This window comes from Ranitomeya variabilis, chromosome 5 (genome assembly GCF_051348905.1).
Source record: "Ranitomeya variabilis isolate aRanVar5 chromosome 5, aRanVar5.hap1, whole genome shotgun sequence".
Lineage (NCBI taxonomy): Eukaryota > Metazoa > Chordata > Amphibia > Anura > Dendrobatidae > Ranitomeya > Ranitomeya variabilis.
This window is the reverse complement of record NC_135236.1, coordinates 642,528,749-642,542,237: the sequence shown is the minus strand read 5'-3', so window position 1 is coordinate 642,542,237 and position 13,489 is coordinate 642,528,749. Positions and strand designations below refer to the sequence as shown.

General features: G+C 46.7%; 1 protein-coding gene across 2 annotated transcripts in view; it reads left to right on the top strand.

Annotated features, from left to right (window-relative positions):
- The first annotated feature begins 9,673 nt into the window (after positions 1-9,673).
- Positions 9,674-13,489, top strand: part of LOC143773986 (leukotriene C4 synthase-like) — a 58,364-nt gene continuing 54,548 nt past the window's right edge. For both annotated transcript variants that reach the window (XM_077261283.1, XM_077261282.1), the window contains exon 1: positions 9,674-9,793. The gene's annotated coding sequence lies outside the window, so the exon portion shown is untranslated. The remainder of the gene's footprint in view (positions 9,794-13,489) is intronic.

Sequence of the window (13,489 nt, the reverse complement as noted above, 5' to 3'; positions counted from 1 at the left end):
CCATGTCGCGTTTGGAAAGCCCCTGTGTGCCTAAACATTGGAGCTCCTCCACAAGTGACCCCATTTTGGAAACTAGACCCCCCAAGGAACTCATCTAGAGGCATAGTGAGCACTTTAAACCCCCAGGTGCTTCACCAATTGATCCGCAAAAATGAAAAAGTACTTTTTTTTCACACAAAATTTCTTTTAGCCTCAATTCTTTCATTTTCACATGGGCAACAGGATAAAATGGATCCTAAAATTTGTTGGGCAATTTCTCCTGAGTATGCCGATACCTCATATGTGGGGGTAAACCACTGTTTGGGTGCACGGCAAGGCTCGGAAGGGGAGGCGTGCCATTTGACTTTTTGAATGGAAAATTAGCTCCAATCGTTAGCGGACACCATGTCGCGTTTGGAGAGCCCCTGTGTGCCTAAACATTGGAGCTCCCCTACAAGTGACCCCATTTTGGAAACTAGACCCCCCAAGGAACTTATCTAGATGCATAGTGAGCACTTATAACCCCCAGGTGCTTCACAGAAGTTTATAACGCAGAGCCGTGAAAATAAAAAAATAATTTTTCTTTCCTCAAAAATGATTTTTAGCCCAGAATTTTTTATTTTCCCAAGGGTTATAGGAGAAATTGGACCCCAAATGTTGTTGTCCAGTTTGTCCTGAGTACGATGATACCCCATATGTGGGGGTAAACCACTGTTTGGGTGCACGGCAGGGCTCGGAAGGGAAGGCACGCCATTTGGCTTTTTGAATGGAAAATTAGCTCCAATCATTAGCGGACACCATGTCGCGTTTGGAGAGCCCCTGTGTGCCTAAACATTGGAGCTCCCCTACAAGTGACCCCATTTTGGAAACTAGACCCCCAAAGGAACTTATCTAGATGCATAGTGAGCACTTATAACCCCCAGGCGCTTCACAGAAGTTTATAACGCAGAGCCGTGAAAATAAAAAAAATAATTTTTCTTTCCTCAAAAATGATTTTTAGCCCAGAATTTTTTTTTTTTGCAAGAGTAACAGAAGAAATTGGACCCCAAAAGTTGTTGTCCAGTTTCTCCTGAGTACGCTGATACCCCATATGTGGGGGTAAACCACTGTTTTGGCACACATCGGGGTTTGGAAGGGAAGTAGTGACGTTTTGAAATGCAGACTTTGATGGAATGCTCTGCGGGCATCAGGTTGCGTTTGCAGAGCCCCTGATGTGCCTAAACAGTAGGAACTCCCCACAAGTGACTCCATTTTGGAAACTAGACCCCCAAGGGAACTTATCTAGATGTGTGGTGAGCGCTTTGAACCCCCAAGTGCTTCACAGAAGTTTATAACGCAGAGCCGTGAAAATAATAAATGTGTTTCCTTTCCTCAAAAATATTTTTTTAGCCCAGAATTTTTTATTTTTGCAAGAGTAACAGGAGAAATTGGACCCCAAAAGTTGTTGTCCAGTTTCTCCTGAGTACGCTGATACCCCATATGTGGGGGTAAACCACTGTTTGGGCACATGCCGGGGCTCGGAAGGGACTTTGAAATGCAGACTTTGATGGAATGGTCTGCGGGCATCATGTTACGTTTGCAGAGCCCCTGATATGCCTAAACAGTAGAAACCCCCAACAAGTGACCCCATTTTGGAAACTAGACCCCCCAAGGAACTTATCTAGATGTGTTGTGAGCACGTGCAACCCCCAAGTGCTTCACAGAAGTTTACAACGCAGAGCCGTGAAAATAAAAAATCATTTTTCTTTCCTCAAAAAAGATGTTTTAGCAAGCAATTTTTTATTTTCATAAGGGTAACAGGAGAATTTGGACCCCAATATTTGTTGCCCAGTTTGTTGTGAGTACGCTGGTACCCCATATGTGGGGGTAAACCACTGTTTGGGCGCACGTCGGGGCTTGGAAGGGCGGGAGCACCATTTGACTTTTTGAACGCAAGATTGGCTGGAATCAATGGTGGCGCCATGTTGCGTTTGGAGACCTCTGATGTGCCTAAACAGTGGAAACCCCTCAATTCTAACTTCAACACTAACCCCAATACACCCCTAATCCTAATCCCAACTGTAGCCATGACCCTAATCACAACCCTAACCCCAACACACCCCTAACCACAACCCTAACCCCAACACACCCGTAACCCTAATTCCAACCCTAATCCTAACCCTAATCCCAACCGTAACCCTAATCCCAACCCTAACCACAACTGTAACCCCAACACACCCCTAACCCTATCCGTAACCCTAACCACAAGCCTAATCTTAACCCTATTTCAAACCCTAGCCCTAATTCCAACCCTAACTCTAATTCCAACCCTAACCCTAAGGCTATGTGCCCACGTTGCGGATTCGTGTGAGATTTTTCCGCACGATTTTTTAAAAATCTGCAGGTAAAAGGCACTGCGTTTTACCTGCGGATTTACAGCAGATTTCCAGTGTTTTTTTGTGCGGATTTCACCTGCGGATTCCTATTGAGGAACAGGTGTAAAACGCTGCGGAATCCGCACAAAGAATTGACATGCTGCGGAAAATACAACGCAGCGTTTCTGCACGGAATTTTCCGCACCATGGGCACAGCGGATTTGGTTTTCCTTAGGTGTACATGGTACTGTAAACCTGATGGAAAACTGCTTCGAATTCGCAGCGGCCAATCCGCTGCGGATCCGCGGCCAATCCGCTGCCGATCCGCTGCGGATCCGCGGCCAATCCGCTGCGGATCCGCTGCCAATCCGCTGCGGATCCGCTGCAGATCCGCGGCCGATCCGCTGCGGATCCGCTGCCGATCCGCTGCGGATCCGCTGCCGATCCGCGGCCGATCCGCTGCGGATCCGCGGCCGATCCGCTGCGGATCCGCTGCCGATCCGCTGCGGATCCCCTGCCGATCCGCTGCGGATCCGCGGCCGATCCGCTGCGGATCCGCGGCCGATCCGCTCTGTGTGCACATGCCATAACCCTACCCCTAACCCTACCCGCAACCCTAACCCTACCCCTAACCCTACCCCTAGTTCTAACCCTAGTTCTAACCCTAACCCTAGTGGAAAAAGAAAAAAAAAAATTTTCTTTATTTTATTATTGTCCCTACTTATGGGGGTGATAAAGGGGGGGGTTTATTTATTATTTTTTTATTTTGATCGCTGTGATAGAACCTACCACAGCGATCAAAATGTACTTGTAATGAATCTGCCGGCCGGCAGATTCGGCGGGCGCACTGAGCATGCGCCCGCCATTTTGGAAGATGGCGGCGCCCAGCGAGGAGACGGACCGACACCGGGAGCCTCGGTAAGTATAAGGGGGGGGAGATCGGGGCACGGGGGGGGGGCGTCGGAGCACCGGGGGGTGACATAGGAGCAGGGGGGGAGCGGGCAGGAGGACGGGGGAGCGGAGCACAGGACGGAGGGGACCGGACCCCATAACGGAGCACTGGGGGGGGCGATCGGAGGGGTGGGGGGGGTCACTTCAGGTTTTCCAGCCATGGCCGATGGTATTGCAGCATCGGCCATGGCTGGATTGTAATATTTCACCAGTTTTTTAGGTGAAATATTACAAATTGCTCTGATTGGCAGTTTCACTTTCAACAGCCAATCAGAGCGATCGTAGCCACGGGGGGGTGAAGCCACCCCCCCTGGGCTGAAGTACCACTCCCCCTCTCCCTGCAGATCGGGTAAAATAGGAGTTAACCCCTTCACCCGATCTGCAGGGACGCGATCATTCCATGACGCCACATAGGCGTCATGGGTCGGATTGGCACGGGTTTTCATGACGCCTACGTGGCGTCATGGGTCGGGAAGGGGTTAAAGGGTTGATTGTGACTTGTAGGATCTCTAATTCCAACAGGTGGCGCTATAATGTTCAAGTCCTTTTTATCTCTGAAGAGGCAATTTGCATATAAAACTGCTGTATAGAAATTGGTGGGCCGGAGTGAGCTGACTGGTATGTTAAGAGTTAACTTCTTTCCTGGAATTACTGGTCACTCTTAAGTCAGGTTCAGAGGCCCAGTTCCATGGAAATAAGCTGACATTATAAAAGGTAAAAGCTGTTATTGCAGGAATATGACAGTAGATAAAAAAAAGTAAGTCAATTACAAGCTTACTTAATTTCATGCTCTCTAATTTAATAAAGCAAGTTAAGAACTTGATAAGACCTCTTTAATGAAATACTTTATTATGACATGATTAAAATAGTAACATGATTAGAAAAAAAACTTCATGTACAGTAAGGAACAACAGCAAATGGGATCTGTGTTGATGTATGAACGACAGAGATGACTCGTATTTTGCTAAGCGAACTGAACCGCACAATATAAAGATCCTTCAAATACCGTAAGTATTTGGGTGTAAATAGTAAACTGCACAGTATAACGTCTATAACAAAATATATCATACCCGCTTACTATATGTAAAGATAAAGTGCCAGGTGCTAAGATGATATATACTCAATAAGGCATAAATTCTGTTAAGTAGAATAGTAAATTTCACAATGTTCATCAAATTAAACATAAGAAATAATAAAAAATTAAAGAGCATAATGCTTATACATACTGAGCCCAGATGGAACCGCTGAGTGCAATATGCTACTTAATTATTCATTTTTTTGTCCTTAATTTGTTGAGGTTCAGGATTTGTGCAGTGGTGCTTGACAACATGTACTGCACTCAGCGGTCAGCATCTGGGCTCTGTATGTACATACATTATGCAATTTAAAGGGAATCAGTCAGCAGGTTTTGCTATGTAATCTGACAGCAGCACAAGGTCGGGGCTACGAGCCTGATTCCAGAGATGCATCACTTAGTTTACTAGAGAAGATAGTACACCGCACACTCTGTATAGATATTGCCGGCAGCAGGGCGCGGGAGCGCCGCTTATCTACCTTGATTATAAGACCCCACAAAAGGGCAGCCTCAGCGTGATCTCACGCATTACCACCTGGCACTTAAGTGTTAAACTCCATCTCCTAGGACTATTATCCTCTCCTCTGTGCACATATAAGCGATTATATGATTAAGGCTCTGGATGAGCCGAAACGTCATAATAATTACCTCTGGTCGCTTTTCATGTCACATAGTCAATTTTGTCAATAAATTCTTCACCATTTTGCAATATCTATACAGAGTGTGCGGTGTACTATCTTCTCTATTTACGTGGGGCTATCACGGCCCACTACACCAGCACCTCGCTCCCATATTATCCTGAGTGCACGCCAATTTTCTTCACTTAGTTTACTGGCTGCAGCAGTTATGATAGAGTCACATTTTTTTCTGCTGAAGATCTAGCAGAGCTCAGAATGCTGAGGCTTCTTTAACCCCGCCCACACCACTAATTAGCAGCTTTCTGGGTACAGTGTATAGTGACAGAAAGCTGCTAATCAGTTCTGGCGGCAAGGCTGGACCAGGAGGCACAAGGCAAGTTGTCCTCTAGTGATAATCTACTGCTACTGCTGATAAAACACTGATTGTATTGAAACAGCAAAACACAGCCTAGTAACAGACTGGAATCATGCTCTCTGGCTCTACATTATTTCGCTCTCAAATTACATAGCAAAATCCTGCTGTCGATTTATTTGCAAAAAAAGTTTCAATACACTGATAGAAATACACCTACTGCAGAGGAAACCTTAAAAAAAACTAAACAATCTTTTTACAAAACAAATTAGACTGATGAGTACACGCAGCTCAGATAGAAAAACATGAGGAGAGTTGGAGCTAAGCAGATATGCGGCTCTGCAGCTCCTGACAGGAGAGTCAGACAGTCTGTAGGAGGCAGTGAAGGGAGAAGGAGCACAGGAGGAGAGAGAGATTGGATTGGAGCTGCGATTGGGTTCACTCCAGGATCAAGCGCAGAAACCGGATGCCGGATTTCCGAGGTTGTGGGGGTAACTGTATGCCCCACAGCAGAAACCGGCGGGCAGAAGATTCCAAGTCTCCTGGCCACCATTACACCCGAAGGCACAGCAGCAGATAGAGCCCGGAATCACCACGAGATGGGACACCTGTAAAAAGGCTCGAGTTGCCTGCCATGCAGGTAGTGTCTACCTAAAAGGACAGAGAGAGAGAGAGAGAGAGAGGACCTTGTACGAAGCCTCAGGCAGCAAGGGACTGAGAATATAGCGCAGTAAGGAAGGCTTGTGCAGCGCACCAGAGTCCTGGTCGTTGCAGTAATGTCGCTCTGCCGCTAAGGGGAGTGATGTTACGTCTGATGGCACTGAAGGAGTTCATCTGACCAGGTATCACAGACACCAATACATTTCACAGTCTGGCCTCCAGGGGGAGCTAAGGGTACTATTCATTAGGCCACTCCTCACAGTCTGGTAAAACTGGGGGTTAGGCAGGAAGTTAGATCAGAAAGCTGACTGGGTTGGAACCAGGCAACACCTTGTGGCAGAGGGTGTTGTAGGGGAAGATTCAGAGGGGTCCCTGTCAGGGGTGGGATCTTGACAGAGGCCTAGCGAACAGAGAGAACGTAACGGGACCGCGCCTGCACGACATAGCGGCGGTGCCCCAAGAAAGGATAAGAAGCGAGATTTATTGTGCTGAGTGAGAAACGAGATCAACGCAACAAGGAGAATACCAGTAGGAGTCGTGCTGTAAGATGAGGCAACATCCTACTGAGGCACATAACCGGTGGCCGGAACGCCGAGGAAGTACTAGGTTCCAAGCCAGACTTCAAACCTACGGCAGGACAGTCAGCTAGAGGCGGGCTGTCTCACGAAGATCACCTAGGAAGACACGGGGGTAACAACAGGAGTGGGGCGACGCTAGGGTCCCGGAAGAACCTCCGAGCCTCCCCGTCATATGGGTGCGTCCTTACCCTAAGATCTGGGGGGACATGGAAGAACATCAGAATCGAGTTGTGAGGGAACACGAGAAACAGACACAACAGTTGTGGGGACTATCCCGTAAGCACAGCAGGGGAGGACCACAACACACAAGTGCTAGAAGGTAGGCTGTTATGATCCCAGTGGCTGAGGATCCGAAATCTGACCAGCTAAGTACTAAATCATAGACCAGCTCTAGGAAGGTGGTAACTGGACTGCCCGCATACCTGATCCTAACCACACACAACTATAGGTAGCCGTGGAACGTGCCTAAAATCCTAGACGTCTCTTCACGGCCTGAGAAACTGACTACTCCTAAAGAGAAATCAAGACCTCTCTTGCCTCAGAGAAATGACCCCCAAAGATATAGAAAAGCCCCCCACAGATAATAACGGTGAGTTAAGGGGAAAGTACAAACACAGAGATGAATCAGATTCAGCAAAGGAGGCCCGCTAATACTAGATAGCAGAAAATAGAAAGGGGTCTATGCGGTCAGTGAAAAACCCTCTAAAAATCCACTCAGAACATGCGCGAGCCCTCACACCAACTAACGGTGTGAGGGGAGCAAGTCTGAACCCCAGAGCTACCAGCAAGCAGAAAATCACATGTTAGCAAGCTGGAATAAACTCATCATACAGAGAACAAATATTGATAACAGATGAGTACAAAACTGAAAAGCAAAACTTAGCTTGTCTTGGAAAGACTGAGACCAAACGTAGTCAGATGAAATCAGAGTAGGTCTGAACACATTGACAGCCAGCAACAAATGAAGTTGCAGCTGAGCTAAATAGAAAACCTCCCTGGTGGATAACGAGACAGCTGATCCAGCCAACCCCGCAGGAAGATAAACAAACCACCAGAGGGAGCCCAAAGACAACACTCACACAATACCAGTTGTGACCACAAGAGGGAGCCTAATAACAGAGTTCACAACAGTAGGCACAGATTTCCACCTGCAAAGGGAACTCTGGAGGTGCCATTGGACCGGCCGGACTTGCGCAGCCCGGTTAACTGTATTCCGGACTGAGGACCCAGAAGCCTTCAGTAAAGAGGTAAAGAGACTGCAACCTGGTGTCCTCGTTATTTACTGCGACCGGCACTTCACTGCACCATAACGTCACCACCATCTATGCCCTTTCATTGTGCGCCCCTTGGCAGGGTCACGGACCGGGTCCAGCCACCGTGACAACCCCAGAGCAGAGACCCAGAGGCCCGGTACCGGGTACCCCTCGGCCCTGCAGCAGTGGGGGCGCTGCACTTGTAAACCCCACCTGGCTAGGGGGATTCCGAATCGCTTCCAGGCTGTACCTGAAATGGTCAAAAGACCACCTGTAACCTGTACCTGAAATGCATCAGTAAAAGGTAAAGAGACTGCAAGCTTGTGTCCTCCAATTCTTTCCTGCACTTCACGATCTATCATCCTTACCAACTGCAACGGGAGCCCTGGGGACTAAGCTCTATCTCTGGGGAGCTATACCACCTCTGCTGCAATACCATCATCCCCAGACGACCCCTTTAAGTAGTGTCGGCCATCCCTGGCCGAGTACCACAGGTGACGTCACGAACATTACACATTAGACTTTATTTCCAATTCCATTCACCCCTTTTATTGGACGCCCAGGGCCACGGACCGGGTCACTGCCACTGTGACACATCCCTTTAAGAACCGGCCCGGTTCAGAGTACCCCACAGTCCTAGCGGGCACTCTATTAACCCTTTCACCACCAGAGGTATTTTCATTTTAATTTTTTCTTCCCAGAGCCATAACTTTTTTATTTTTCCATCAATATGGCCATGTGAGCACTTGCTTTTTGCAGGACAAGCTGTACTTTTGAACGACACCATTGGTTTTAACATATCATGTACTGGAAAACGGGAAAAAAATTCCAAGTGCGGTGAAATTGCAAAAAAAAGTTCAATTCCACAGTTTTTTTTTCTTTTTTACCATCACTAAATCCTAAAACTGACCTGCCATGATGATTCTTCAGGTCAATACGAGTTCATAAACACTAGACATGTCTAGGTTCTTTTTTATTTAAGTGGTGAAAAAAAACCTAGATTTGGTATAAAAAAGGCGCCATTTCCAAGACCTGTAGCATCTCCTTTTTTGTGATCTAGGGCTGGGTGATAACTTATTTTTTTGAGCACCGAGCTGACGTTTTTATTGATACCATTTTGGTGTAAATGCGATCTTTTCATCGCCAGTTATTGCATTTTATTGCAATATATTGGCAACCAAAAAAACGTAATTCTGCCGTTTTAGATTTTTTTCTAGTTACGCCGTTTAGCGATCGGATTAATTCTTTTTTTTATATTGGTCGATTGGGCGATTCTAAACACGGCGATACCAAATTTACCTAGTTAACAGCAGCGGGTGGATCGCGATTCCACCGGCGGCTGTTGCAGGCACATGTCAGCTGTATAGATCAACAGTCATGTGCCCCGGAAAGGGGGAGTCCGACATTGGTGTACTATTACGATGTAGTAAAGGGGTTAAAAAAACAAATAAAAAACCTAAAATTCTGTATTTCAATTTTTTTTTATATCGATGTTTTTTTCTGTCCTTAATCTCTGAAATTACTTGTGCAAATATTAAAAAAATGCAATTACATGAAGGAGCAGTAAAGAACTGTGAGGCATGTGAAGCCTGCATTGTGAAAGTTCCCAGTGCTCGGCTTCTGCTTGTGCAGGAAATATTGGTCGTAGGTTTCTTGGATGTTTAGAACTAAGATAAGCAGAATTTGCTACAGGTTTCTAAACCTGAAGGATTGATTGGAAAACTGCATATTACATGGTGTGTTGAGTTTCTTCTCCCCAATGATTTCCTCTGATCTTTTTTTAATAATGTAATTCAATCCAGATAGGAGTGGTGGTCTGCTGTGTGGGCCGGACAGAGGAGGGAGCTCCGTGCCCTTCAATATCACAGTGGCGTATTGCTTCATAAAAGCACTTTGCAGCATTCTCTTATAGTATCACATTACTGAACGAGGACCCCAGCCTGGAGAGACTAGGTGAGCAGTGACACTTTTATAACTCTTTTATATAAAGTGCCTAGATATAATTGGCTCATGCATAGATTCGCTCAGTGCTTCTGGTGCATTCTGATAATGGTCAGAGTTATACAGGGAAATGCTTCTATTTAATTTTTGAATTTTTTAAATACGGTTTCACATTATGAATGAATGAGTTGGAAACGAATGACGGATTTTTTCGACGTTGCTCCATTCATAAATCTGGCACAAAAAGTCCTGGAAGCATAGAGGGAATTTCTCAAATCTTTTTCACCAGGATTTTAGTGTCAAAATGTTGAAAATTTTGCTACAGATTTGTTATTTTACCCCACTCTCAACACTTTAAGGCTTGGAATACAAGGCTAAAGATAGTGATTGGGATTGCATTGTGACCCACAAGGTACCACATGCACATCAAGCAAGTAACCCAAATTTGGATTCAATTCAATTTTTTTTAAATCAACTTGTTGGTTGTTTAATGATCCGGATCAGCTTGTCTAAGATAGCAAAAAGATAGCAAAGAGGGACACATACTGCAGCTTGTGTCATGGCAAATTCTATTTTATGTTAAACCTACACAGAAATGTTCTCCTAAGGAAGCCCTTCAGTGTTCCCATGCAGTATGGTAGCCCTGTCATGGCCCCCACAGTGTACAACAGACACAGTATAGTACCCCCACAGTGAGGGTCTGCCAGTATAATTCCCCATAGTACATTCCTCCCACACAATATAATGTCCCATAGCTCTCCTACACAATTTGATTCCCCCACAGCTCTCCTATACAATTTGATGCCCCCAGAGCTCTCCTCTACAATTTGATGGCCCCACAGCTATCCTATACAATTTGATGTCATACAGCTCTTGGGGCGGCCCCCAGACGCAGGACGACGGGGTACTCGGATCCGGGTCTCTCGGTTCTGAGGATGTCACGGTGGCCCGACCCGGTCCGTGGCCCTGCTAAGGGGCGCCCAATAAAAGGTGTAGGTGGTGGTGTAGGTCGCAGTAAATAACGAGGACACAGGGTTGCAGTCTCTTTACCTCTTTACTGAAGGCTTCGGCATCCAGAGCACTGCTAACAGGGCTGGCTGAGACCGGCCGGTCCGAAGGCACATCCAAAGTTCCGTTTGCAGATGGAAATCAGTGCCTACCTACTAGCGCCTGGGTGTTGTAGTACTTCCCTGCTGAGCACCACGGGATAGTCCTCACAACTGTCGCGTATGTTTCTGTTCTTTCTCTCCGTCCCCCAGATGATATGGATAGGATGCACCCGTATGACGGGGTAGGCCTGGAGTTATTTTATAGGGACCCTAGAGATGCCCCTCTCCCACAATTGCCTCCGTTGTCTTCATTAGGTGATTTAAGTGAGGCAGCCAACCTAGAATTAACTGCCCTGCCGTTGGTTTGAAGTAATGCGTAGAGCCCAATACTTCCTCGGCGTTCCGGCCACCGGCTACGCGCCTCGGTAGGATGTTGCCGATCTCGGGGCACGACTCCTACTGGTTCTATCGCCTTTGTGCTGTGATCTCGTTTCTCACTTCTCCACAATATACTTTGCTTCGTGTCCTTTCTTAAGATGCCGCCACAATGAAGTGCAGGCGCGGCTCCGTAACGATCTGTCCGTTGCTAGGCCTCTGTCAGGATCCCACCCCTGACAGGGACCCCCCTGGATCTTCCCAAGCAACCTCTTCTCTCACTAGGTGTTACCTGGGCAAAACCCGTCAGCTTCTCCTCTAACTTCCTATCCAGCCCACAGTTTTACCAGAGTGTGAGGAGTGGTCTAATACATAGAACCTTTTGCTCCCCCTGGTGGCCGGAGTGTGAAGTGTAATGTGTGACTGTGATACCTGGTCAGGTGAACTCCTTTAGTGCAATCAGACGTACCATCACTCCCCTTAGTGGCGGAGCGTCAGTACTTGTTGTGAATTCCGTTCTTGGGCTCCCTCTGGTGGTTTCTAGTGGAACTTAGCAGCTGCATTCACTAATCGGTTCCCTGGTCTTGTTATTTAACTGGGCTCTAGGCTTTAGTCAATGCCAGCTGTCAATGTTCCTCCTGTGGACTCAGTCCTTTCCTGGAAGTGCTCTGTTTGCCAGTTCATTTCAGCTTGAGATAAGTCTGCTAGTTTTTGGGTGTTTCCTTGCTTATGACCTTCAGTTCAAGTTAATGTTATGTCTTTTGTCCAGCATGCCAGTATGAATTATTTTGGATAGTTGGAAGCTCTGGAGTAGCAGATTTGCCCCTCCACACCGTGAGTTGGTGTGGAGGTTATTTTTTGCAAACTCTGCGTGGATATTTAGTTTTTTTAATACTGACCGCACAGTAGCCTTTTCTATCTCTGTCTATTTAGATAGTAATGGCCTCCTTTGCTAAAATCTAGTTTCACTTCTGAGTTTGTCATTTCCCTCTCCACTCACCGTCAATATTTGTGGGGGGCTATCTTTCCTTTGGGGTTTCTCTGAGGTGAGTTAGTTTTCCGTTTCCATCTTCAGGGGTAGTTAGCTCTTAGGCTGTGAAGAGGCGTCTAGGCAGAGATAGGAACGCTCCACGGCTATTTCTAGTGTTGGTGTTAGGTGTAGGGCTTGCGGTCAGTAAAGTTACCACCTCCCCAGAGCTTGTACATGTTTGGTTTTACCCACCAGGTCATCTCAGTACTGCTTCTTAACCACCAGGTCATAACAGTACTGCAACGACCAGGACTCTGGGGCGGTGCACTCTCCTATGCAATTTGATATCCCTACAACTCTCCTATACAATCTGATGCCCCCATAGCTCTCCTACACAATTTGATGCCCCCATAGCTCTCCTATACAAATTCATGCCCCCACAGCTCTCCTATACAAATTCATGCCCCCACAGCTCTCCTATACAAATTCATGCCCCCACAGCTCTCCTATACAATTTGATACCCCACAGCTCTCCTATGCAATTTGATTCCCCCACAGTTCTCCTATACAATTTAATTCCCCCACAGCTCTCCTACACAATTTGATGCCCCCATAGCTCTCCTATACAAATTCATGCCCCCACAGCTCTCCTATACAAATTCATGCCCCCACAGCTCTCCTATACAAATTCATGCCCCCACAGCTCTCCTATACAATTTGATACCCCACAGCTCTCCTATGCAATTTGATTCCCCCACAGTTCTCCTATACAATTTAATTCCCCCACAGCTCTCCTATACAATTTGATGCCCCCACAGCTCTCCTATACAATGTGATTCCCCCACAGTTCTCCTATACAATTTGATTCCCCCACAGCTCTCCTATACAATTTGATGCCCCCACAGCTCTCCTATACAATTTGATTCCCCCACAGTTCTCCTATACAATTTGATTCCCCCACAGCTCTCCTATACAATTTGATTCCCCCACAGCTCTCCTATACAATTTGATATCCCACAGCTCTCCTATGCAATTTAATTCCCCCACAGTTCTCCTATACAATTTGATTCCCCCACAGCTCTCCTATACAATTTGATGCCTCCACAGCTGTCCTATACAATTTGATGCCTCCACAGCTCTCCTATACAATGTGATTCCCCCACAGCTCTCCTATACAATGTGATGCCCCCACAGCTCTCCTATACAATTTGATGCCCCCACAGCTCTCCTATACAATGTGATTCCCCCACAGCTCTCCTATACAATTTGATGCCTCCACAGCTCTCCTATACAATGTGATGCCCCCACAGCTCT